This window comes from Myotis lucifugus, unplaced genomic scaffold (genome assembly GCF_000147115.1).
Source record: "Myotis lucifugus unplaced genomic scaffold, Myoluc2.0 scaffold_130, whole genome shotgun sequence".
Classification (NCBI taxonomy): domain Eukaryota; kingdom Metazoa; phylum Chordata; class Mammalia; order Chiroptera; family Vespertilionidae; genus Myotis; species Myotis lucifugus.
Genome location: NW_005871178.1, coordinates 3,029,118 through 3,053,557, shown reverse-complemented (window position 1 = coordinate 3,053,557; position 24,440 = coordinate 3,029,118). Strand labels below are relative to the sequence as shown.

General features: G+C 38.3%; 1 protein-coding gene across 1 annotated transcript in view; it reads right to left on the bottom strand.

Moving 5' to 3' along the window:
• Positions 1-24,309, bottom strand: part of JAK2 (Janus kinase 2) — a 97,421-nt gene extending 73,112 nt beyond the window's left edge. Inside the window, 2 exon segments of the mRNA XM_014460395.2 lie at positions 23,683-23,764; positions 24,124-24,309. The gene's annotated coding sequence lies outside the window, so the exon portion shown is untranslated.
• Positions 24,310-24,440: the final 131 nt, after the last annotated feature.

The window sequence follows — 24,440 nt, the reverse complement described above, 5'->3', positions numbered from 1 at the left end:
GGCCTGTGGACTGAAAGGTCCCAGGTTCGATTCCGGTCAAGGGCATGTACCTTGGTTGCGTGCATATCCCCAGTGGGAGATGTGCAGGAGGCAGCTGGTTGATGTTTCTCTCTCATCGGTGTTTCTAGCTCTCTGTCTCTCTCCCTTCCTCTCTGTGAAAAATCAATAAAATATATTTAAAAAAAAAAGAATATTATACAGACTCCCAACAGCAGACCAGAGGAGCGCAAGAATCAAGTCAAAGATTTGAAATGCGAAGAAGCAAAAAACACCCAACCAGAAAAGCAAAATGAAAAAAGAATCCAAAAATACGAAGATAGTGTAAGGAGCCTCTGGGACAGCTTCAAGCGTACCAACATCAGAATTATAGGGGTGCCAGAAGATGAGAGAGAGCAAGATATTGAAAACCTATTTGAAGAAATAATGACAGAAAACTTCCCCTACCTGATGAAAGAAACAGACTTCCAAGTCCAGGAAGCACAGAGAACCCCAAACAAAAGGAATCCAAAGAGGACCACACCAAGACACATCATAATTAAAATGCCAAGAGCAAAAGACAAAGAGAGAATCTTAAAAGCAGCAAGAGAAAGAAACTCAGTTACCTACAAGGGAATACCCATACAACTGTCAGCTGATTTCTCAACAGAAACTTTGCAGGCCAGAAGGGAGTGGCAAGAAATGTTCAAAGTGATGAATACCAAGAACCTACAACCAAGATTACTTTATCCAGCAAAGCTATCATTCAGAATTGAAGGTCAGATAAAGAGCTTCACAGATCAGGAAAAGCTAAAGGAGTTCATCACCACCAAACCAGTATTATATGAAATGCTGAAAGGTATCCTTTAAGAAGAGGAAGAAGAAGAAAAAGGTAAAGATACAAATTATGAAGAACAAATACGCATCTATCAACAAGTGAATCTAAGAATCAAATGAATAAATAATCTGATGAACAGAATGAACTGGTGATTATAATAGAATCAGGGACATAGAAAGGGAATGGACTGACTATTCTTGGGGGGGAAAGGGGTGTGGGGGATGCGGGAAGTGATTGGACAAAAATCGTGCACCTATGGATGAGGACAGTGGGTGGGGAGTGAGGAAGGAGGGTGGGGTGGGAACTGGGAGGAGGGGAGTTATGGGGGGGAAAAAGAGGAACAAATGTAATAATCTGAACAATAAAGATTTAAGTAAAAATAAATAAATAAATAAATAAATAAATAAAAATGCTAAAGGTAATCACATTCAGTTGGTTAGCGTTGTTCTGATAGGCCAAGGTTGCCAGGGCACATACAAGAGTCAACCAATGAATGAATAAATAATTGGAACAACAATTTGATGTTTTTCTCTCCCACCTTCCTCTCTCTCTAAAATCAATGAATAAAACTTTAAAAATAAAAAAAAAATGTTAAAGGTAACCATTAAAATAAAAGATTTATAATCCAAAAGATGGGAGGAAACAATATCATGTCATCTGCAAATAATGACAGTTTTACTTCTTCTTTTCCAATTTGGATGCCTTTTATTTCTTCTTGTATGATCACTATGGCTAGCACTTCCAGTACTATGCTGAATAGGAGTGATGAAAGTGGGCATCCCTGACTTGTCTCTATTCTTAAGGGAAATGGTTTTAGTTTTTGCCCATTGAGTGTGATATTGGCTGTATGTTTGTCATACAGGCTTTTATTATGTTGAGGTATGATCCCTCTTTTCCCACTTTGCTTAATGTTTTTATCAGAAATTGGTGTTGGATTCTGTCAAATGCTTTTCTGCATCAATTGATATGATTATGTGATTTTTGTCTCTCAATTTGTTTATGTGATATATCACATTTATTAATTTGCGGATATTGTACCTGCCTTGCATCCCTGAAATAAATCCCATTTGTCATGGTGTATGATCTTTATAATGACATTAAACCCACCAACTTACACCATACACAAAAATAGACTCAAAATGGATAGAGGACTTAAACGTAAGACGGGAAACCATAAAAATCTTAGAAGAACCCATAGGCAGGAAAATATCAGACACATGTCGTAGCAATATCTTTACCAATACAGTTCCTAGGACAATGGAAACTAAGGAGAAAATAAACAAATGGGGACACATCAAAATACAAAGCTTCTGCACAGCAAAAGAAACCATCAACAAAACAACAAGAAAGCCCACTTGCATGGGAGAACATATTTGCCAATGTTATATCTGACAAGAGTTTAATCTCCAACATTTATAGGGAACTCAAACGACTTAACAAAAGAAAGATAAACAGTCCAATAAAGAAAATGGGCAAAGGACCTAAATAAACACTTTTCAATAGAGGACATATAGAAGGCCAAGAGACATATGAAAACATGCTCCAAGTCACTAATCATGTGAGAGATGCAAATCAAAACAACGAGGTACCATCTCACACCTGTCAGAATGGCTATCATTAACAAATCAACAAACGACAAGTGCTGGCAAGGAGATGTGGAGAAAAAGGAACCCTTGTGCACTGCTAGTGGGAATGCAGACTGGTGCAGCTACTCTGAAAACAGTATGGCATTTCCTCAAAATATTAAAAATGGAACTCTCATTTGACCCAGTAATCCCACTTCTAGGAATATATCCCAGGGAATCAGAAACAACCAATCAGAAAGGATATATGCATCCCTGAGTTCATAGCAGCACAATTTACAATAGCTAAGATTTGGAAACAGCCTTAGTGCCCATCAGCAGATAAGTGGATTAAAAAGCTGTGGTACATCTACACAATGGAATACTAAGCTGCTGTAAAAAAGGAACTCTTACCATTTGCAACAGCATGGATGGAGCTGGGGAGCATCATGCTAAGCGAAATAAGCCAGTTGGAAAAAGATAAATATCACATGATCTCACTCATTTGTGGAATATAATGAATAACATAAACTGATAAACAAAAATAGATCCAAAGACAGAGAAACACTGAACAGATCATCAAACTTGAGAGGGAAGGTAGGGGAGGATGGAGGGGCGACAGTAAGAGATCAACCAAAGGACTTGTATGCATGCATATTAGCATAACCAATGGACATGGACACTGGGTTGGTAGGAGCTTGTCCAGGGGGGTGGGAGTGGCCAGGGAAAGGTCAATGGGGGGAAAAAGAGACATATGTAATACTTTAAGCAATTTAAAAAAAGGAGGAAAAAGAAAAAAAATGACCAAAAAAAAATAAGATAGTAAAAAAATTTTAGGTCAAAATGTCAATACATACAATAAATATAAATAAGCCAATTAAGCCGACCCTATAAAAGACAAAGAACATCAGACTGAATTTTTTTAAATCATGGTATACAGTTCTTAGAAGAGACAGATAAAACCATACAGAAAAATTAACCAAAAAAAGACATTTTTCTCAATTTGACAGGTACAAAATGCATTAATTCTTGTTGATTATAAACCAAGCTACAAACTCAAAGAAGTTTGCAAAATACAAATCAACTAGAGGCCCGGTGCACAAAAATTTGTGCACTCGGGGGGGTCCCTCAGCCCGGCCTGTGCCCTCTCGCAGTCTGGGACCCGTCGGGGGATGTCCACCTGCTGGCTTAGGCCCGCTCCCTGGGGGATCGGGCCTAAGCTGGCAGTCAGACATCACTCTGGCAGTCCAGGAGCCCTCGGGGGATTTCAACTTGCCTGCGAGGAGCAGGCCTAAGCTGCAGTCGGACATCCTTAGCATCGCTGAGGAGGCAGGAGAGGCTCCTGCCATCACTGCTGTGCTGGCAGCCATCAGCCTGGCTTGTGGCTGAGCAGAGCTCCCCTGTGGGAGCGCACTGACCACCAGGGGGCAGCTCCTGAATTAAGCATCTGCCCCCTGGTGGTCGGTGTGTGTCATAGTGACCAGTCATTCCCAGTTGTTCTGCTGTTAGGGTCAATTTGCATATTACCCTTTTATTATATGCCTGGTGCATGGGTGCGGGCTGCCTGGTTTGCCCTGAAGGGTGTCCCAGATCAGGGTGGGGGTCCCGCTGGGGTGCCTGGCCAGCCTGGGTGAGGGGCTGAGGGCCGTTTTCAGACTGGCCATACCCCCTTCAGGGTGGAGGGTCCTGCTGGGGTGCCTGGCCAGCCTGGGTGAATGGCTGATGGCTGTTTGCAGGCTGAACACAGCCCCTTCAGGGTGGGGGTTTCCTGCTGGGGTTCCTGGCCAGCCTGGGTGAGGGGCTGATGGCTGTTTGCAGGCTGGCCAAGACCCCCAGCAGGAAACCTCACCCCATGAAGGTGTGGTCAGCCTGGGTGAGTGGCTGATGGCTGTTTGCAGGCTGCCAAGCCCCCCAGTGGGGACCCTCGGCCCATGAGGGTGTGGCCAGCCTGGGTGAGGGGCTGATGGCTGTTTGCAGGCTGGCCACAGCCCCCAGCCACCGAAGCTCCCAGTGGAGGCTGGCTGGAAGCAGGTATCTGGGATTTATTTATCTTCTATAATTGAAACTTTGTTGCCGTTAGCGGAGGCCACAGCCAGCCACTGGGGCTTGGTTTCCTCCATCGCCACTGGGGCAACCAAGCCTCCTGCTTGCTCCAGCTCCGTGGCTGCCAGCCGCCATCTTGGTTGGGTTAATTTGCATATAGTCCCTCTGACTGGCGGGTGGGCGTGGCTTGGGGCATAGCGAAGGTATGGTCAATTTGCATGTTTCTCTTTTATTAGATTAGACAAGCAATAGAAACCCCAATTTTAAAAGGGTTAAAAAATATATGAATAGATAAATAAGCATAAAAGATGATAAATCCCACTTGTAAAAAGAAAATACAAATTAAAATAAGATACTAAATCATAACCATCAGGTTGGCAAAATTGAGAAGTCTGAAAATACCAAGTGTCATAGAGAGGATGTAGAGTAGAAGAACCCTTCAGACAACTAGTTTGGAAGATTAATTAGGCTGAATTAATTAATCTAAAAATATACCTATTTTACAATCCAGCAATTCATTTCTAGGTATAACTCTAGAGAAATAAATATACTAGTGCATAATTTTCAAAGTAGCATTATTTGTAATAATAATAAAACAAATAACTTTAATGTTCATCAGTTGATAAAAATGATATGTAAATTGTGGAGTTTCATACAATGGGTATACTATACTATTCATAAACTTAAATGAATGAACTAAATGGATATCAAAACATAGTTAAATTAATGTCATAAAAATAAGTGGGGATTAAAAATTTGTAGATTGTTATTTATACATGATACCACTTAAAGTTTATATTCAGTTTAGTAGTATATTATTTATTGATACATACATATAGTAAAAGTTTAAAATATGCATGAAAATGATACTAACTTCAGGCTAGTGGTTACCTCTGGTGTGGTAAATGGGAGAGATATCAGAGTAAGAGTAGGTAGATGAGTTTCAACTGCAACTATAATGTTTATTTCTAAAAAAAAAAAAAAAAAAAAAAAAAAAAAAAAAAAGATCTAAAGCAAAAAGTGGCCAAAAATTATTAGAACTAAATAGTAAATATAGGTAAATGAATTATTTTATTCTATCTAATTTCTTGTATGTTAAGAATATTTCAAAAACATTTTAAGCCCTAACTGGTTTGGCTCAGTGGGTGGAGCGTCGGCCTGCGGACTGACTGAAGGGTCCCAGGTTTGATTCGGGTCAAGGGCATGTACCTTGGTTGCGAGCACATCCCCACTAGGGAGTGTGCAGGAGGCAGCTGAATCGATGTTTCTCTCTCATCAATGTTTCTAGCTCTCTATCCCTCTCCTTCTCCCTTCCTCTCTGTAAAAAATCAATAAAATATATTTTTTTAAAAAATTTTAATATTAAAATGAAAAGAGAAAAGGGAGAATATAGCCTTTGCTTTAGGATCCAAGTTGAAATAGGACTGGATTTGAATCCTGATCTCTATGCTCTTACTCAGAAGAAATTATTTAATCTTTCTGAGCCTCAGTTTCCTAATCTCTTTTTTAAAAAAATAACAGCCACTATTTCATAAATTATTGTAAGGATTAAATGAGACAATCTATCTGAAATAATCTCACCCAGAGACTAGTACTTTCCCTTCTCTTCACCCTTTATAAGACAATGCTCAGGCTTTTTTTTTTTTCTTTTTTCCCCTCCTTTTATTTTTCCCCTCAAACATATAGGCAGTGAAGATTAAAATATATGGTAATTCATATATGTTGAAAAACAGATACTACTTTAAAAAAGTAAAACTTCTCGCTAAAGTTTGGTTACATTACCACCAAAGACATACTGTCTTAATTTAAATATTCCTAAAAGCAAAACCTGGTACAGGATTCAGTGAAAAATTAGTTTTTTGAAATTCAGGTAACATGAACAGGGAAATAGAAAAGCGATATAGGGAAGGGAAGGCAGCCAATAAAACTGCAGTCTTACACCAGCTACCACAGCAGGCTTAACTCCTTGGAAAAGCTCTAGGAAACAGTATAAAACATCTAGAATTATTCTACCCAGGGGATCACTATAGTATTTATACAGTACAAACCCCTGAGAGTTACTCACTGGTTGAGTGAGGGCTTGCTCCCAATAGTGTTAATTCCACAACATTTCTGGCCTGCCACAAGCACTGGAAGCATGGCTTCCCATAGTTCCAAGAAAAAAAGTCAGCAGGTAGAGATGCAAATACTAACAGAGTTTGTGTTTGCGAAAGCACAAAGAAGGTGATAAGGTTTAAGGGTGGGACATAAACGACATCAGCTTCAGCTACCACACTATATAATTTTGCTATTAAACAGAACAAAAGGAGAAAAGGAGATGATATGTATGGTCTCAGCTCTACTGGCTAATTAGTTCAGAACTTGTTCTTCCTCAATTTCTGCTTGAAAATTAATTTACATTAAACTGAACGAACCAAATGTCTTCCCTTTTTTTTCATATGTATTTTGTATGGTCTTTAAAGAGAGAGTGATCATTTCTGGTTTGTCAAAATGGAATGTCCACCTTACACAGCATAAGAAAAACAGATTCTAGATACAGCAGGAAAATTAATTTAGCACAAAAAGGTTTTTAAAAAAGATAGCTTTTTAAATGTTTTTATCTTATATTCACACCATCTAATCTATTATGCTGCACATTTCATTGAATATAAATATTAAACATTTTATAAAGTCAGAAATAGTAGAGACTATTAAGCACATTTAGCATAAAGCCATGGATAAATTTTGTAAAGGCAGGGATTTTGGCCCCAGCTGGTTTGGCTCAGTGGATACAACATTGGCCTGCAGACTGAAGGGTCCTGGGTTCGATTGCAGCCAAGGGCACATGCCAGGTTGCAGGCTCAATCCCCAGTAGGGGGCATGCAGGAGGCAGCCAATTGGTGATTCTCATCAATGATGTTTCTAACTCTCTCTCCCTCTACCCTCCTCTATGAAATCAATAAAAAAAACAACATTAAAAAAACAGGGATTTTGGATGTTTTAAAACCAAAATAATTTGGTTGTAGGAGGGGAAGTGCTATATACTTTCATCCAAAACTTAGAAGGCATGCTAAAGTAAAAGATCCTTGTGAATCTGATGAAAACAACAGCAATCTTTTGTTACATGTGCATACAGACTCTTTCTTCATCTAAAATACATCTATAAAAGCTGTAATAGCACAAAAGAATCTCTTTTGGATTAATGAAGAGGAACATTGAGTGTCTGGAATAATATAAGAATCTCATTTATTACATAAAAATGTGTATCTCTTATAAACAAGACTAAAGGCAAATTATGCATTTAAAAAATATATAGAAATCCTGTTAAATTCTGTTTGAAAGCATTTGATAGTCATTTAAAACCAAAATAGTATTGATATACACATAGACAGATCAGTAGACCAAAACAGCATCTGAAAATAAATTCAAGAATGTACGGGAATTTAACATAACAATATTTTGATACAGTAGGAAAAGTACATGTGTTTACAAATGGCACTAACATAACTGACAATACAACTAGAGAAAACATGCTAAACCTATACTTCAGTAAAAAATAAAGTATATATAAATTAAATATTTAATGTAAAATATAAAAGAATTAAAATACTGAAAGAACCTTTCAGATGACTTCTTTCTGGAATGGAAAAACTTCCTTATGCAAACAGAAAACCCCCAAAATCCATATAATAAAAGTCACATAAATTGCCTGAGTCCTTATTTTCTTTGGCTAATAAAGTGATTTTTATTCCCACTTGAATTTCAATGCCTTAGGCAGAAAATGCACTGACAGTTTCCCATGGTCTGCCCTTCTCCCTACAATCTTACATAACAAGTTTCTTTATCTTTATACACACTAATGACACGGAAATCAATGAAGTTTTTTACCTGTACAATAAAGAAAAATATTATATTAAATTTTTCATTTCTCTAGAGAAAAGGAATTATAAAAACCAAAAGACAGACTGACAGAAAATATTTGCATTTCATTTGTCAAACAAGGAGTATCTCCAATATACAAAGAGCTCCACAAACTGATAAAAGACAACCTACTAGAAATATTTATTACAACCTTCCACCAAAAATATATTTTGTGCACATATGAAATATTTACAAAAATTAACCATAAGAAAACATATGCTCAAAATTAAAGAAAGAAAATTAAAACTAAACATAACAAAATCTAAAAAGTTACCTCAATTTAGAATAACTGCTATTAGGAAACAATTTTTGCAATGACTGTATCTGCCTTTATTTCATTTCTCTTTATATTTGTATTCTATTCTTTCAAAATGACAAAATAATTTCAAGTGTTTGTATACTCTCTTTAAAAATCATTTTTGTTAGCTCTTCTTATTGCTCTGACTCCTCTCCTTACATATTTGAAGCTGGACATTTTCAGTCATTTCTTTGGTTCTTTAAATACATCCACTTCAATTATTTCTTTACCAAAAAATCTTTTGCACGTGTACATCCTTTCCAAACCTAACATCTAAGTAAAAAATAAAATAAAATAAAGGAAATAAAGACTGATAAACTTGACTACATAAAATTTTAAGCATCATGATAAAGTTTTTTCTAATTGAGGAAAAAACATATGCCACAAAGGTTTACTATATTTATATAAGTAACCCTTACAAATCAATGAGAAAATAAATAAAGAACATTAATAGGCATTTAATAAAAGAAATGCAAATATTTCCTAATATGAAGACATGGTCAACACCATTAATAATGAAAGAAACGTAAATAAAAATGAAATATTATTTCTTCCTTATCACACTGGCAAAAATTAAGATTGGCAATAGTGTTGGCAAGAATATTAAAAAAAGAATATCTAAGAATTGTTCCTTTTAAAGAGGACAAAAGCACTGTAGTAGGATGTGTATCTAAGAATTCTCTGAAACAGTAATAATGGAAAATGACACTAAAGGGATCTGATAAATACACCATGGTATACATAGCCAATAAAATAGTATGAAGACATTAAAAATGATATCCATGGCTTACATTTTAATCTTAGCATAGCACAAAATGGACACCAAGTAAGTATTTACTATTGAGTAATTGATTACATTAATGGTTTATTTAATGAGTGATTGATTAAACACTGACGGATTGCTTGAGTATGTAGGTGGGTGATTTATTGAGTAATTGATTACATTAATGGTTTATTTAATGAGTGATTGATTAAACACTGACGGATTGCTTGAGTATGTAGGTGGGTGAGTGACTGATTGACAAACTGAGTGACTACTAAGTAAACAATTGACACACTGAGTGAGTGGCTTGAATGACTGACTTATCAGCTGAACAAATGACTGAGTGAGTGATGACCCTACAGGATGGTCCTATTCATTTAAGACTATACAGTGGGGCCTTGACTTACGAGTGTCCCGACTAACGAGTTTTTTGAGATACCAGCAGTCTCTCGGCTGATTTTTTGCTTTGAGTTGACAGAGTAATTTGAGTTAACGAGCTCCTTAACGAATTAAACTCCTAAGTCAAGGCCCCACTGTATTTGAATGTCACTATATACAAACAACCAGAAAGGTTTAAAACTTATTAAGAAAGTTCTGTCAGTCACAAGAAGCACTTGCAATTCTTTTTGCCCCTTTTATCGATTAATTTTTAAATACCAATATAGAAATATTCCCTGACTCAGAAATCACAGTACAGTTTCACAGCAGTCAATGTTGGAACAAAACAGAGTCTGAAAATAGACCCAACTCTATTCATAATTTAAAACACTACTATTTCACAGCAGCAGAGAAAAGATGGATTCTTCAACAAAGAGTGTTGGAACAACTAGACAACCATCTGAAGGAAAAAAGTTGGATCCCATCTTATACCTTGCACCAATATAAATTCCAGATAAATAAAGAAAATGAGAGATTTTCAAAATAGAATTTCAGGGTTAAGCAGGGACATAAGTAGGATTTTTTTTTGTAACAAAAAGAATGACTAGCATAAAAACAAAAAGGTATGCATGAGAAAAAAAATCACAGTATAAACAGAGTCAAAAAGATAAAAAGATAACCTGGGGAAAATATTTACAATTCATTTCACAAACACAGAGCTATTTTTTTAGTCAAGAAAGAGCTTCTAAAATCAAAGTAAAAGGTCAACAATCAAGACAGAAAATGGGCCAGGATATGAGTGAATAGTTCCCAGAAAAGAAAAATTCAAAGCAAATTAAAATTATGAGATTCCATTTTTCACATCTCAAATTGACAAATATCAAACTAACTGAAAACAGGTGTAGAAAAGTATAAGCTGGCATTTCTATGAAGATCAATTTGGTAATATTTATTGAAATTAATAACATAGCTTTTGAATAAGCAATTCCTCTTCTATATAACCTAGTTATGGTCCTACACACGCAAAATTACATTACAGAGATATTCACTACTTTTTGAATTCTAAAACATTCAAAATGCCACCTGTTCAAAGTAGATAAAATTTTTGAGAGAATAAAAAGAAGAGACAAAGCCCTAGCCGGTTTGGCTCAGTGGATAGAGTGTCGGCCTGCGGACTGAAGGGTCCCAGGTTCGATTCCGGTCAAGGGCATGTACCTTGGTTGCAGGCACATCCCCAGTAGGGGGTGTGCAGGAGGCAGCTGATCGATGCTTCTCTCTCATCGATGTTTCTAACTCTCTATCCTTCTCCCTTCCTCGCTGTAATCAATAAAAATTAAATGCTGATATATGACAGTTCATCATTATCCATCTCCCTTTGTCCTCTGTGAAAATAAAATTTATTTTAGTTAAAAAATAAATAAATAAAAAAAATAAAAATGTATATTAAAAAAAAGAGAGAGAGAGAGAGAGCTTTGCTTTAAAGGGAAGTAGAAAATGCAGCAGTAGCATGAAGAAAATGTGTCAAGTAATGGTACTAAATTGGGAATTGGCAAACTAATGCTCACAGGTCAAATTCAACCAGTTGCCTGTTTGTAAATAAAGCTTTTGAATCCTTTCATTTTTGTCTTCTCCTTGGTGGCTTTTGCACCATAAAGGCAGCATTGAGTAGTTGCAATAGGGACAATCTTGCCAACAAAGCCTAAAATACTATCTGGTCCTTACTAGAAAAATTTTGCCAACCCTGGTTTACATCAGTGATTTTCAGTCTGGTCCCCAAACCAACATCAACAGTATCACCTGGGAACTTGTCAGAAATGCAGATTCTCAGGTCCCAATCCAGACCAACTGAAACAGAAACTCAGCAATCTGTGTTTCAACCAGCCCTCTAGGTAATTCTGATAAGAACCCCTGGGTTAGGGAACAGTTCTAGCATAGACAAGAAGAGATGAGGACCCATCTGACATTTGTGTTCACAGATATAAAGGGCCTTGAGGAGATTTAATGGAAGCCTAATAAGTCTCAAGGAGGCTATCAAAGAGGGCTTAAAGGAAAGTGAGGAAAATACTATTGAAGGCTGAATTGAAGGAGATCTGTGTTATATAGTAGTGGAAAGTCTGGCGAAACTATCACCTACAGTAATTTGGAAAATAAAATATATACAGTTGACTCTAAACAACACAGGAATAAAGGGTGCTGATCCCTGTGCAGTCAAAAATCTCCATTTAAGTTTGGAATCCCCAAAAACTTAACTATTAATAGCCTACTGTTGTCCAGAAGCCTTACCAATAATATAATCGATTAACACATATTTTTATGTAAGTTTTATATACTTTATTCTTACAGTAATATAAACTAGAGAAAAGAAAATGTTAAGGAAATCATAAAGAAAATACATTTATAGCACTGTCAATACATTTATAGCACTGTCTTTATCAATATAGTAAGTTTACATCGTCTGATGGTTATTTACTATTCATTAAGTGGCAGTGAATCATCATCAAAATCTTCATCCTCGTCTTCACATTGAGCAGGCTAAGGAGGAGGAGAAAGAGGAAGCGCTGGTCTTGCTGTCACAGGGGTGGCAGAGGCAGAATATGTGGAGGAAGTGGAAAGGGAGACTGGAGAGGCAGGCACCCTCGATGTAAGTTTACAGAAATACATCATAATTTGTCTGACTTTTTTGCTTTTTCATTTCTTTAAAAATGTTTCTACACGGTACCAATTTTTCTTCTACCATTTGCTTTAGTTTCAGTGCCCATATCATAGAAAGATCCATGTCGTAAAAGAAGTCAAAAGCAGTCATGAATAATCAGAACCCTTCTGCCAGATTGTCTAATGTCAACTTATTTTCTGGCACTGCTTCTTCTACATCTTCTTCCTCATCGTATGGCACTGGTTCTGAAGCATTCATCTATATCAAGTCATCTTCTGTTAATTCCTCTAGTGTGGTGCCTATTAGCTCTTGTATTTTTCCAAGATCCATATCTTAAAACCCATCACCCTGCCCCCTTTTTGCCATATCCACAATCTCATGATTTTCTTCATTGGCTCTGCCATAAATCCTATGAATTCATGAACAACATCTGGACAGAGTTTTCTCCAGCAGGAATTTATAATTTCAGCTTGATGACTTTTACAGTTTTTTCTATAACAACGATGGCATCTTCAATGATGTATAATCCTTCCAAACTTTCATGATGTTCTATCAGGGTTCTCTTTCATAGTGTTGACAATCCTTTCCATAATACTCATTTGTAATGAACCTTAAAAGTCCTTCTGACCCCTTAATAAGGCTGAATTAGAAACAATGTGGTTGAGGGCAAATAGACCATTTCGATGCCTTTGGTATTGAATTCATAAGGTTCTAGGTGACCAAGGGCATTGTCCAGTATCAAAAGAACTCTTATTGGCAAGGTACTGACTTTAGGAACAAAGCATCCAAAAAACCAATCCAGAAAAAGGGTTCTTGTTGTCCAGGTTTTCTTGTACCTGGACAAAAGACTGGCAGCTGATGTTTTTCTTTTCTCTTCAAGGCTCCAGGGTTAGCAGCTTTATAGATAGGGGCAGTCCTGGTCATAAACCTGACTGCATTGCACAAAACAGTAGAGTTAGCCTATCCTTGCCTGAAAGCCTGGTGCTCATTTCCCTTCCTTAACTAATAGTCCTTTGGCATTTTCCAGAATAGGGCACTTTTGTCTATATTAAAAACCTGTTCAGGCAGATATCCTTCTCCTCAATGATTTTCTTAATAACATCCAGAAACTCGTTTGCTGCTTCTTATTCGGCAGAAGCTCTTTCTCCTGTTATCTTGACATTTTTTACACCAAATCTCTTTCTAAAATTATCAAAACCTTCCTTTGCTGGCCTTAAATTCTCCAGCATTAGATTCTTCACCTTAATTTTGCTTTAAGTTTTCATATGATGACTTAACTTTTTTTGGAATTATATTACAGTTCATAGTTATGTCTTTCTTTTAACAAGCCTGCACTCACATAAAAGGTACATTTTCTATATGAGATAAAACGGTAGTTAGCAAAAAGTACATGGTTTACACACCTGCTAGCGTAGCTTCAGTGATAGCTTCACAAATGTTTTCTTTTTTTTATAGTGGTCCTTATGCTGGATTCATTTTTCTTGAAATGATAGTCAACTGTAGCTGCATACTTCAATCTGGTACGTGTCAAGCAAGTCAACTTCTTGTGAGGAGCATTTCCAACATGGCACTTTGTATGGGTCCCCCAGTGTTATTCAAGGTTCACAGTATTGCAGTAAACAATGAAAAATAGGCAAGAACCGCAAGAGATCACTTTGCTATACTCAATTTACTGGAGAGATGAACTGCTCACATGCAGATAATTAGTGTCACAACATTCTAAGCAGATACAACACTTGAGCTCACTGCAATAGCAACAGGAGGTGGTTATGAAATTATTAGAGTAGTACAGTATGTATTACAGTTAATCTTATGCAGTTATAATTTAATACTGTGTCTTTCTTTTATTTACATTTATCTCAGCAGCAAATGGTGCCATGTACAGGCTGTGTTTGTGTGCCTAAGTTTTGATAAATTTTAAGTTTTTATAATAGATTTGTGTATATTTCATTGCTATCATAAAATGATAAGATAGTATCTACATATATTTGTGCATTCATGACATACCTTTTTCTTAATTTATTCAATATTTCTAAGCTACACAGTTCTTCTGCAAGTTTTTCAAATTACCACATATCTCCAAAAATTTGATATATTTATTGAAAAAAATCTACCTATAAGTAGACCCACCCAGTTCAAACCAGTGTTGATCAAGGGTCAACTGTTCTTAATGAATGTTGAAGAAGCAGCTGGCTTCTTCTAGCTGCCTTTGTAATTAAGAGAGCAGAGAGAGATGAACTAAAGAATGAGCTATTCACTTTTTGAATGGAATTTCAAGAAATGTAAAGGACTGAGAACAGTCTTTTCAGCCAGCAAAGTGATCTTGAAGTAAAAAAGGATCTCAGGGCAAAGATCCATCTAGACTGGGACTCTAAGATTCATTGTTAAAACCTCAGCAAGATCTAAGTCAGTACCTCATAGATACTCTCAGACACAAAATTATCCAAGGATCGTAAGAGTGCTGTTCCACAGCAGCCTCACGGGGAGCCTAAAATAGGAAAAAGATTGCTGTAAGAGATTTGGGGGTATAGCTTTTGTCTGATGGAGTCAATTAATACACAGCCAGTACACAAAATTTTTAAAGGAGTTATATTAGCTTAGAATGAAAGGGACAGTAACTATATAAAATAAAAGGAGGCTTTGGACCCTAAACCACACTATAGGCATAAAGCAAACTCAGAAGATTACTCAGTTGCAAACACAGATAAATTCTTCTGGGGGAAAAAAGAATGATTCAGAAGGTGAGACCAAAGACCAAAAGAAGCAGCCATGGCCCACTAAGAACTAGGACAGTGATGGCGAACCTTTTGAGCTCGGCGTGTCAGCATTTTGAAAAACCCTAACTTAACTCTGGTGCCGTGTCACATATAGAAATTTTTTTATATTTGCAACCATAGTAAAACAAAGACTTATATTTTTGATATTTATTTTATATATTTAAATGCCATTTAACAAAGAAAAATCAACCAAAGAAATGAGGTGACACGCGTGTCATAGGTTCGCCATCACTGAACTAGGAAGTAGGACTGAGCTCCAATCAAGAAACTGCCAATGTGCACCCAGCCATGTTTTAGAATTGCTATAGACTGCTGAGTGCCTCCCTCATCTCTCTTTTTGAACAGGAAAGTGTACTGTGGTTAACATGTGCCTTTCTAATCTCATAAGGTAATTATGTGGGGACATATTACTTGTCTCTTCACAGACAAGTAAAGAGCAATCATTCTCAAGAAAGCATACCGAAGGAACCTGATCTGTATCTGGACCTGATTTGGATGATGACATACTAGATTTTGAGCTGAAGTCATAAAGAGATGTGAATTAGGGGTCTCTGAGGAGGAGGTTAGTGTACTTTGCACGTTTTGGGTGTGGAAGGGATGGGAAGTGTGGTAAAAGGGCAAACTATGGCAATAGTATTGTCCAGAGAGGGCCATAGCAATATCTCCCATACCACATGTTTTCTTCTACAATGTGACCTTGCCACTCCCCTATTAATAAGTGGAGTCTAATCCTCAGACCCCTCCCTCCACCACCATGTTCACCAAAACACTAGCCTTTAAATCCTGACTCACAGACCGGTTTGGCTCAGTGGATAGAGCGTCGGGCTGCGGACTGAAGGGTCCCAGGTTCGATTCCGGTCAAGGGCATGTACCTTGGTTGCGGGCACATCCCCAGTAGGGAGTGTGCAGGAGGCAGCTGATCGATGTTTCTCTCTCATCGATGTTTCTAACTCTCTATCCCTCTCCCTTCCTCTCTGTAAAAAAATCAATAAAATAAAATAAAAAGTAAATCCTGACTCACCAAGAAAGTCAACTATCTTGAGGCCTCCATGTTGTAAGGAGTCCAGGCCACATGTACATGCTCATTAACAGCCCCAGCTGAGATCTTGGTTAACTGCCAGCACCAACTATCAGTCATATGAGTGAAGATACCTCCAAATGATTCCCGTCCCCCACCTTCAGGTTACCCCCAGCCAAAGAGTCTTCCCAACTGAAGTCCTAGACATTGTGGAGTAGAAACAAGCCATCACTGGTATGCCCGATCTGAATTACTGACCCATAATATCTGTGAGTCTAACAAAATAGTTGTTTTACATTAGCAAGTTTTGGGGTAGTTATGTCATGCAGCAATAGCAACCAGACTACATACTGATTGAAATGATCTAGTAGAGAGAGAAAAATGAGGATATAAGAAAAAGAGGGAGAGGTAGAATGGCAAAGTCCTTGGCGGCAAACGGAGATGGATTCCTCTATACAAGTAGATGGAGAAGCCTTAGATGTGGCACTGAGCAGTTCATTCATTGCAAAGGGAGAAAAGGCAGAGTATAGGTACAGACACAGAATGAGGGAGGGGGGATACTGATGATAGATTGTTATTTAGAAATATAGAGGTAAACACCAGAAGACAGTGTTATGAAATTTATACACATTTTACTACATGATTCCACCCTTTTAAAATAAAGTTTAAAAAAATATTTAGTCCATTCTTCATTATCTAAATAAGGAAAATAGAAGACTCAATGATTATGGGTCTGGCTCAAAATCATACACCATGCTGACAGCAGAGTCAGTCCCTAATTCCGATTCCCAAAACATCTCATTACCTCTCATATTACAAAAATATTGCCTAGTGGCATTATATTTCATAGTCAGAATTTATTAAACTAAGATAATTTAATAAGCAACAATGAATACCTTATCCACAAGGACTGATATCAAAAAATAAGGCTGAAAGATGTCCTTGGGAAAATCAAAATAAGCATTCAAGTAAAACAAACAGCCCATGGACTATCCCAACCTAGTTCACCTCTGTTAGCTATACCACACGGGCTTCAAAAACAGATAATGCTTTCAGTCTCCAAAACTGAATACTTTCAATCATGCTAACTTCAGTTTTAGGTTATCTATCAAAAATTTCTCTTTTTATTTTTTTTAACTTTTTTCCTCACCCAAGGATATGCTTTTTATTGATTTTTTAATAAAGAAAGGAAGAGCTCTGGCTGGTTTGGCTCAGTGGATAGGACGTCAGCCTGGGCACTGAAGGGTCCCAGGTTCGATTCCAGTCAAGGGCACATGCCCGGGTTGTGGGCTCAATCCCCAGTGGGGGGCGTACAGGAGGCAGCCGATCAATGATTCTCTCTCATCATTGATGTTTCTCTCTCTCTCTCCCTTTCCCTTCCTCTCTGAAATCAATAAAAATATATAAAAATAAAAAATAAATAAAGAGAGGAAGAAAGGGAGAGAGAGGAAGAAACAACATGAGAAAGAAACTTTGATCAGTTATCTCCCATTCATGCCCTTATTGGGGATCAAGACACAACTCGGGCATGTGCCCTGACTGGAAATCGAACCCACCTCTCTTCATACAGATAACACTTCAACCAACTGAGCCACACCAGCCAAGGTAAATTCCTCTTCCTTTTAGAAACGCATCCATTAGCATTTTATTCAGATTTTACCAGTACAATAGCACCCAGAGATCACTTTCTAACTACTGGATCACTAAATGTCTAATGCTAATCACTGAATGTCTACTTACTCAAATAATACAAATGCAGGGCTAATGTCCACAAGGAATAGCAATACCTATGTTGTGTGAAATGAAAGAACACAGAAAAATGACAAACACTCTGTAGAAAATACCTCCCAGTCTTTATTATGCCCAAAATTCTCATCATTAGTCCCAGTGATAAGAGTTTTGGATAGAAGTCTCCATTGTTCAGCCAATTGTCAAATCCAAAGATCATCTGTCATACTAGAAAGAACAAAATATTAATAGCAGTTATTTCTGCATGAGGAAACTATAAGCAATTTCTTCTGTATTCTGCTTTTCTAGATTTCATACCAGGTAAAATACTAGCACACATTTTTAAGACCTTTTTTCAGTTCTGATTCTTCTCATTTGTTGCCAATAATCAACAACAATCAACATGTTTAATCATTCTCACCTTCTTAACCTACCTATCCCCTTACTTCTCATATTAACTGCTCCTTCTTTATCTCCTTTGCCAGTTCTCTAATTACAGGCAATTCCCAAGACTCAATTTTAGGTCTAGCTCTTTACTCTGAGCACTACAATCCCAGCCTTAAATTTTTCTACCAAGTTCTCGTTATATGTCCCACTGTCTGGCTATCTATTTTCACTTTACTATCTCACTGTCATCTCAAATTCAACATATCCAAAATATAAACCCAGCTTATATCTGTATCTTCTCAACCATCTACTAATACTTTTACACCTATTTCTGTCAATACTGCCATTAATAAAATTCTAGTTATTTCTGTCACTAACTAGCTGAGCAATTTTGGACACACTTACATCTCTCTGGTTCTCATATTCTTAACGCACAAAATATATATATTGTGGCCCAGATGTCTTACAGTTGCAACACTTCATTTCCTCTGTCACAGAAGATCAAAATCTCAAAGTCATCTTTGATTACTCTTCTTCCTCCCTGCCTCCCTTAACCCCGCCCCACATCTTCCTTTCCTATACAATCTATAATGAAATCTTGTGTGACATCTCTCTGTCTTTACCCCCACTAAGTGCAAATCCTCATTACTTCAGGCCTAGATTATTTTCCTACTCTATCACTTCTCACATATCACTTCAACACATACTATGCCTCACATTGGAGCCTCTCTGATTTTCCTAAAATACTTCTCTTAGCAAGCTCTTTCTCAATCCAAAGTTTTAAAAATTTCTCTGTTACCTAGAGATACAAGTACTAGTACATTCTTCTCATCCCAGCTCTTAAAGGCATCCATAATCTAATTCCAACTTACATTTTTTCTTTTTTTTAAAAAATATATTTTATTGATTTTTTACAGAGAGGAGGGGAGAGAGATAGATAGTTAGAAACATCGATCAGCTGCCTCCTGCACATCTCCCACTGGGGATGTGCCCGCAACCCAGGTACATGCCCTTGACCGGAATCGAAACTAGGACCTTTCAGTCCACAGGCCGACGCTCTATCCACTGAGCCAACTTACATTTTCAACCAGATTTCTTACTACTCTCCATACAATACTTCATTTTAATCAAGTTATTTTATGTAATGTTCTCTGAACGTGTCTTGCATATTTTGCCTTTGTTTACCCCCTATACAAGTTCCTTCCTTTTATGCAAAATCAAATTTTGCCTAGATTTGATTCTACCTCCTCTGTGGAGGCTTTTTGCTCACTTGTGGCCTGAAATATCTGTAACTTTCATTACTTATCTCCCCAATTACATTTTGAGTCCTCAGTGAAAGGAACCTATTTAATATTTTTCTGCAAGTCTTTTGGACATAGCAATGTACCTTTTACATTGTAAGTATTAATAAATATTTGTACCTTTTACATTGTAAGTATTAATAAATATTTGGTGACTGACTAAAGTTCCTTTTTAATACACAGCATTTACTGAATGCTCCCCATGTGCTTAGCACTCTGTGTGTGCTTTTTAAAAAAATATATTTTTATTGGCCCTAGCCGGTTTGGCTCAGTGAATAGAGAGTCAGCATGTGGACTGAAGAGTCCCAGGTTCGATTCTGGTCAAGGGCACATGCCTGGGTTGCAGGCTCGGTCCCTAGTGGGGGGGTGAAAGAGGCAACTGATCAATGATTCTCTTTCATCATTGATGTTTCTATCTCTCTCTCTCTCTCCCAATGGGGATCGATCCTGCAACCTGAGCATGTGCGCTGACCAGGAATCGAACCTGGGACCTCCAGGCTCATAGGTCAACGCTCAACCACTGAGCCACACTGGTTGGGCTGTGAGTGTGCTGGTTTAATTCTAGGTATTGTTCATCAAAGCACACACTATCGATCTGAAAAAATATGGTTAACTCTAGGGAAATAACTATCAAACAACCAAAGCATGGTATACAAGTAAACTATGCAAAAATAGAAATTATAGAAATACAGTGAAGGGGTAAAGCAATATTTAGTGAAACAGTTTCACAAATGAGATAGAATTTTAACTGGAAGTACAGTGATAATAATAGTAGTAATAATAGGAGTGGTAATAAATCATTATAATAATTCCTAAAACTTAAGGTGTGCTTAATGTGCCAGGCACTGGTCTTGAGGACTTTTCATGTATTAACTCAATTTTCACTACAACCCTAAGGAAAAAATACTATAATTCTCCTCATTTTTCAGATGAGGAGACTGAAGCCCTGCTCAATTATCCCATGTCTAGTAAGCAGTGCAATAGGATACAGAACTGGGCCTTGGTGGAAAAAGTATGAAAAAAGTGAATGAAAGTTAAAAGTTGGAAATAAGCACAGCTGCTATTAGAAAGTGTGAAAAGCAGCTTGCAAGTCAATAGCAGAGAATGCTTACAGAGGGTCCTTAGACAAAACACTGAATAAATAGGGTAAGGAATGATGATAGAGTATCTTGAAAGCAAGAAAAAGGAACTTAAATTTAATAGGTATAAAGTGGGAAGCTAGTGAAGATATGGGGCAAGAGAACAACAACAATAAGGAGTAATCGAGTGATATTTTTATTTTTTGTTAACTCTCACCAAAGGATATTTTTTCTTTTTTCTTTTTTTTAGAGAGAGCGAATGGAAGGGAGGGGGAGAGACAGAGAGAAAGAAACATCGATGTGAGAGAGACACATACCTGAATGGGGACTGGGGGTCAAGCCTGCAACTGAAGTACATGCCCTTGACTAGCATTGAACCTGGCACCCTTCAGTCCAAAGGTTGACGCTCTAACCACTGAGCAACTGGCTAGAGCTATAGTGACATTTTTATTAAAGATAACTAGAAGGAAGAGATGCTGGATTCTGAGAGGTTGCTATGACTTTCAATATTCTAGGCTGAGGAAATGAGTCCTGGGATTCAGGTGGTAAAGTGAGGGAAGCAGAGTAGAGGGACAAAGAAATATCGACAGGAAATGTTGAATGGGTTAATATGAAAGAGATAGTTTTAAAATGATCCCTAATTTAAATCCTATATAACCAGGAGAGAAGAAAATCACAAAGGGATATAAAATAATAATTTTCATTTGAGGGATGTTGAGTATGAGGAGATGATCAAATATACTAGAAAACCAGTACTATGACTAGAATGACAAATGGGCAACAAGATTAGTTTTAAAATGAAAGAAATGAGCAGAAGCTATGAAGATAATGAACAGGAAAGGAACTATATTAAGCCATGATCAGTTGATACTAGCCTCGTATCAATAACGGTATCAATAATTTTGGTGGAGAGGGGATCCATTAGTGACCAACATTTTAAAAATGCGGTTTTTCCATTAACTAAAAAATTTTTAAATCAGAAAAGCCAACCAAAAGATAAGGCTTGAAAGGTTCTCAAACTTTCTCCATTTAGGAAGTCCTCAGTCTTAGTAATTTTTTCATAGGAGCCCTAGGCCAAAAGAAATGCTTAAGCAGGTAGGTAGGTTCAAACCACCTCAGTATTAATGTCCTTAAAACTTAGTGTTGGGCACTGTACAACTTCTCAGACCTTGGAATTAAATCGGACATCACATTCTCCTTGCCTGTATCATTAATTTTCATGCAGTATTTGCTTTTTAACACAGCGACCTCTAAAACGCAACTTTGCAAAGACATGACATTGTAGAAAGGAATGTGTCAATTTAATGTTAAAACTATGAACTACCTCAAACAAACAGTTCAGGCCTGAGTTCACTGGTACTGTGGGGCACCTCACTCAGCGCACAATTTGGGAAACTGGGAGCAAAGGGAAGGGGCCTAAAAAGAGACCAAAAAAAAAATGCAATGTGGGAGGAGCAAAAGAAAGTTCTTAGCATAATTAACCACAAGAGGGCAGCACAAAGTTGGTGGGGACAGCACAATGTGGGAGGGGGTGTCAAGGAGATAAGTACAATCTTTCCATAAAGAGATTATAAAATCCCTTAACCAATAAGACCCAAAAGTCCTTTTTGTCCTTTTACTAAAGAGGAAACAATACTGGTCACTGGCAGATCACCTTATGCAGAGTCATTCTGTCCTTCTCTGAGTCTCCTTGGCCTGTCCAGCCATGATAGCAGCCAAGACTTTTATAGTAACCAAGCAATGTACTACTTTGCATGCATATTCCTATTCAATCTTCACAACAACCATAAGAAAAGTGAGGCTCAATGAGATTTTATGTAATACAACACCAGGATTCAACCCAGACCTGACTTCAAAGCCAATGCTGTTTCCTATTCTGCCACCTTTTAGCAATACAGCCAGGTGAAGGTAGAGAAAAGATATCAGTTCCCATCCCACACCTGAGACACTGTCTCAAATCAAACAATGGTCCTTCAATATCCCCCCCGTACTATTCCTTAAATGGCCTCTAAAAAAAAAACACTATAAACTCCAAACACAGGTCATTCTACTAGAGCAAAAACAAGCATCATATGCTTATATAGTGGAACTTTCCTATACAGGTAAACACATGTATTATTAAGGCAAGTGTTGGACACATCCAGTTTGCAGATATGTTTGTTATACACTAACACATATGCACGTATACAAGCAAATGATTCTTGCACTTTAAGTGGTAAAAAGGTGAAGAGGGTGGGGAGTGGGAGACCAAAGGTTGATTATCCACCTTCAAATCTGCTGGGTGTGATATCAGAATATTTGCAGTAGCCCAAAAACTCCATCACACAAATCTATTATGAAACCAAAAGCCATCGTCACCTCTGTTATTCCCACTTCTGGTTTCCTTCTCCACATTTCTCCTTCCCACTATGCATGACACACCTTAGCTGCTTCATTCAGAAAAAAAAGAAGAAAAGAAAGAAAGAAAGAAAAGAGTTTCTCCTGTCAGATTAATAACCACCGGAAAGCAAACGGGGTAAATTCAACCGACACAGCAAACTTAGGCAGATAAAACCATCACAGGAAGCATTCAATGTGGCAGCAGAAACCCCAGCAAGAACGGCTAACGTGTTCTCTCAATAGGTTATCTCTCAGTCCTCGAAAATGTTCCTCCTTGAAAGATCAAGACACTCTGGCTGCTCGAAGAGAAAGAGTAACAATGTGTTTGTTTTTTTCTGCAAAGCCACGTTTATTTGAATAGTCAGCAGAGAAAGAAACAATGAATGCTTCTTAAAGGATCCCACAACAACAATAAACAACCCTCTCCCCCCTCCTTCCCCAACAGACCCTCCCAGACCAACGTTAAAAGTTCAGCTCTGCCATTTTCAGAGGAGCAAGAAGCCATGAGCCCTGCCGGTCTACACACGCTCCCCACCTTCCTACCCTCGCACTCGCGGCTCGCGACACCCTCACCTTTCCAGCAGCCAAGATCGCACACCTACCTTCGCGGGAAGGGGAGGAAGGGCCTCTTGTTCTGCAGAAGGAAAACAGTTCACATCTTGTTCCCTTGCCTGTTTCTGAAACCTAAAAAAAAAAAGAAGAAGAAGTTACTACCGCAGAAATCCAAGGGAAATGCTCGTTTCTTCTCTAGGCAGTTTGGGTGCCTGGAAGATTTTAAAGAGGGGTAGTGGGCGGTGGGGATCGGGCGCACATGGATGCAAAGAGCAACAGCAAAACACTCCGTCGTTTCCCCAAGAGGACGGTTTTCCTTGCTGTCAAGTTTACTGCCACAAGCAGAGGGGGGGGAAAGCGGGGACCGGGAGGTGGGAGGGTTGGTGGAGAGACCAGGGCTGTCCCCCACCCGGGAGCAGACGGCAATGACACCCACCCGCTGCTCGGACCGGGCGACGAGGACGCGCCCCCAGACCCCAGGCTGCTCCTACCGGGCGCCTCCGGCCGGTCGAGGTCTGCGAAGCCCCCGCAGCGGGCACGGGTTCGGGGTCCGAGCGTCCGCCAGGCTGGGACCTCCGGATCCCTCTCGGAGCGACTGCGGCTCCCACTCACATCTCTCGGCGCCGAGGACCCGTGCCTCTCCCTGCGCCGCGGCACCAGCTCTAAGTCCGGCTCCACAGCCGTGCAGCGGAGGCAGCGGCCCGTAACTCCAGAGCGAGCATTTCGCTTGCCCCGCGATCAGCGCTCTGGGGAGATCGATTAGGTTGCAGTCTCGGGTGCCTCATTTGGGATCTCTGGCCTTTATTTC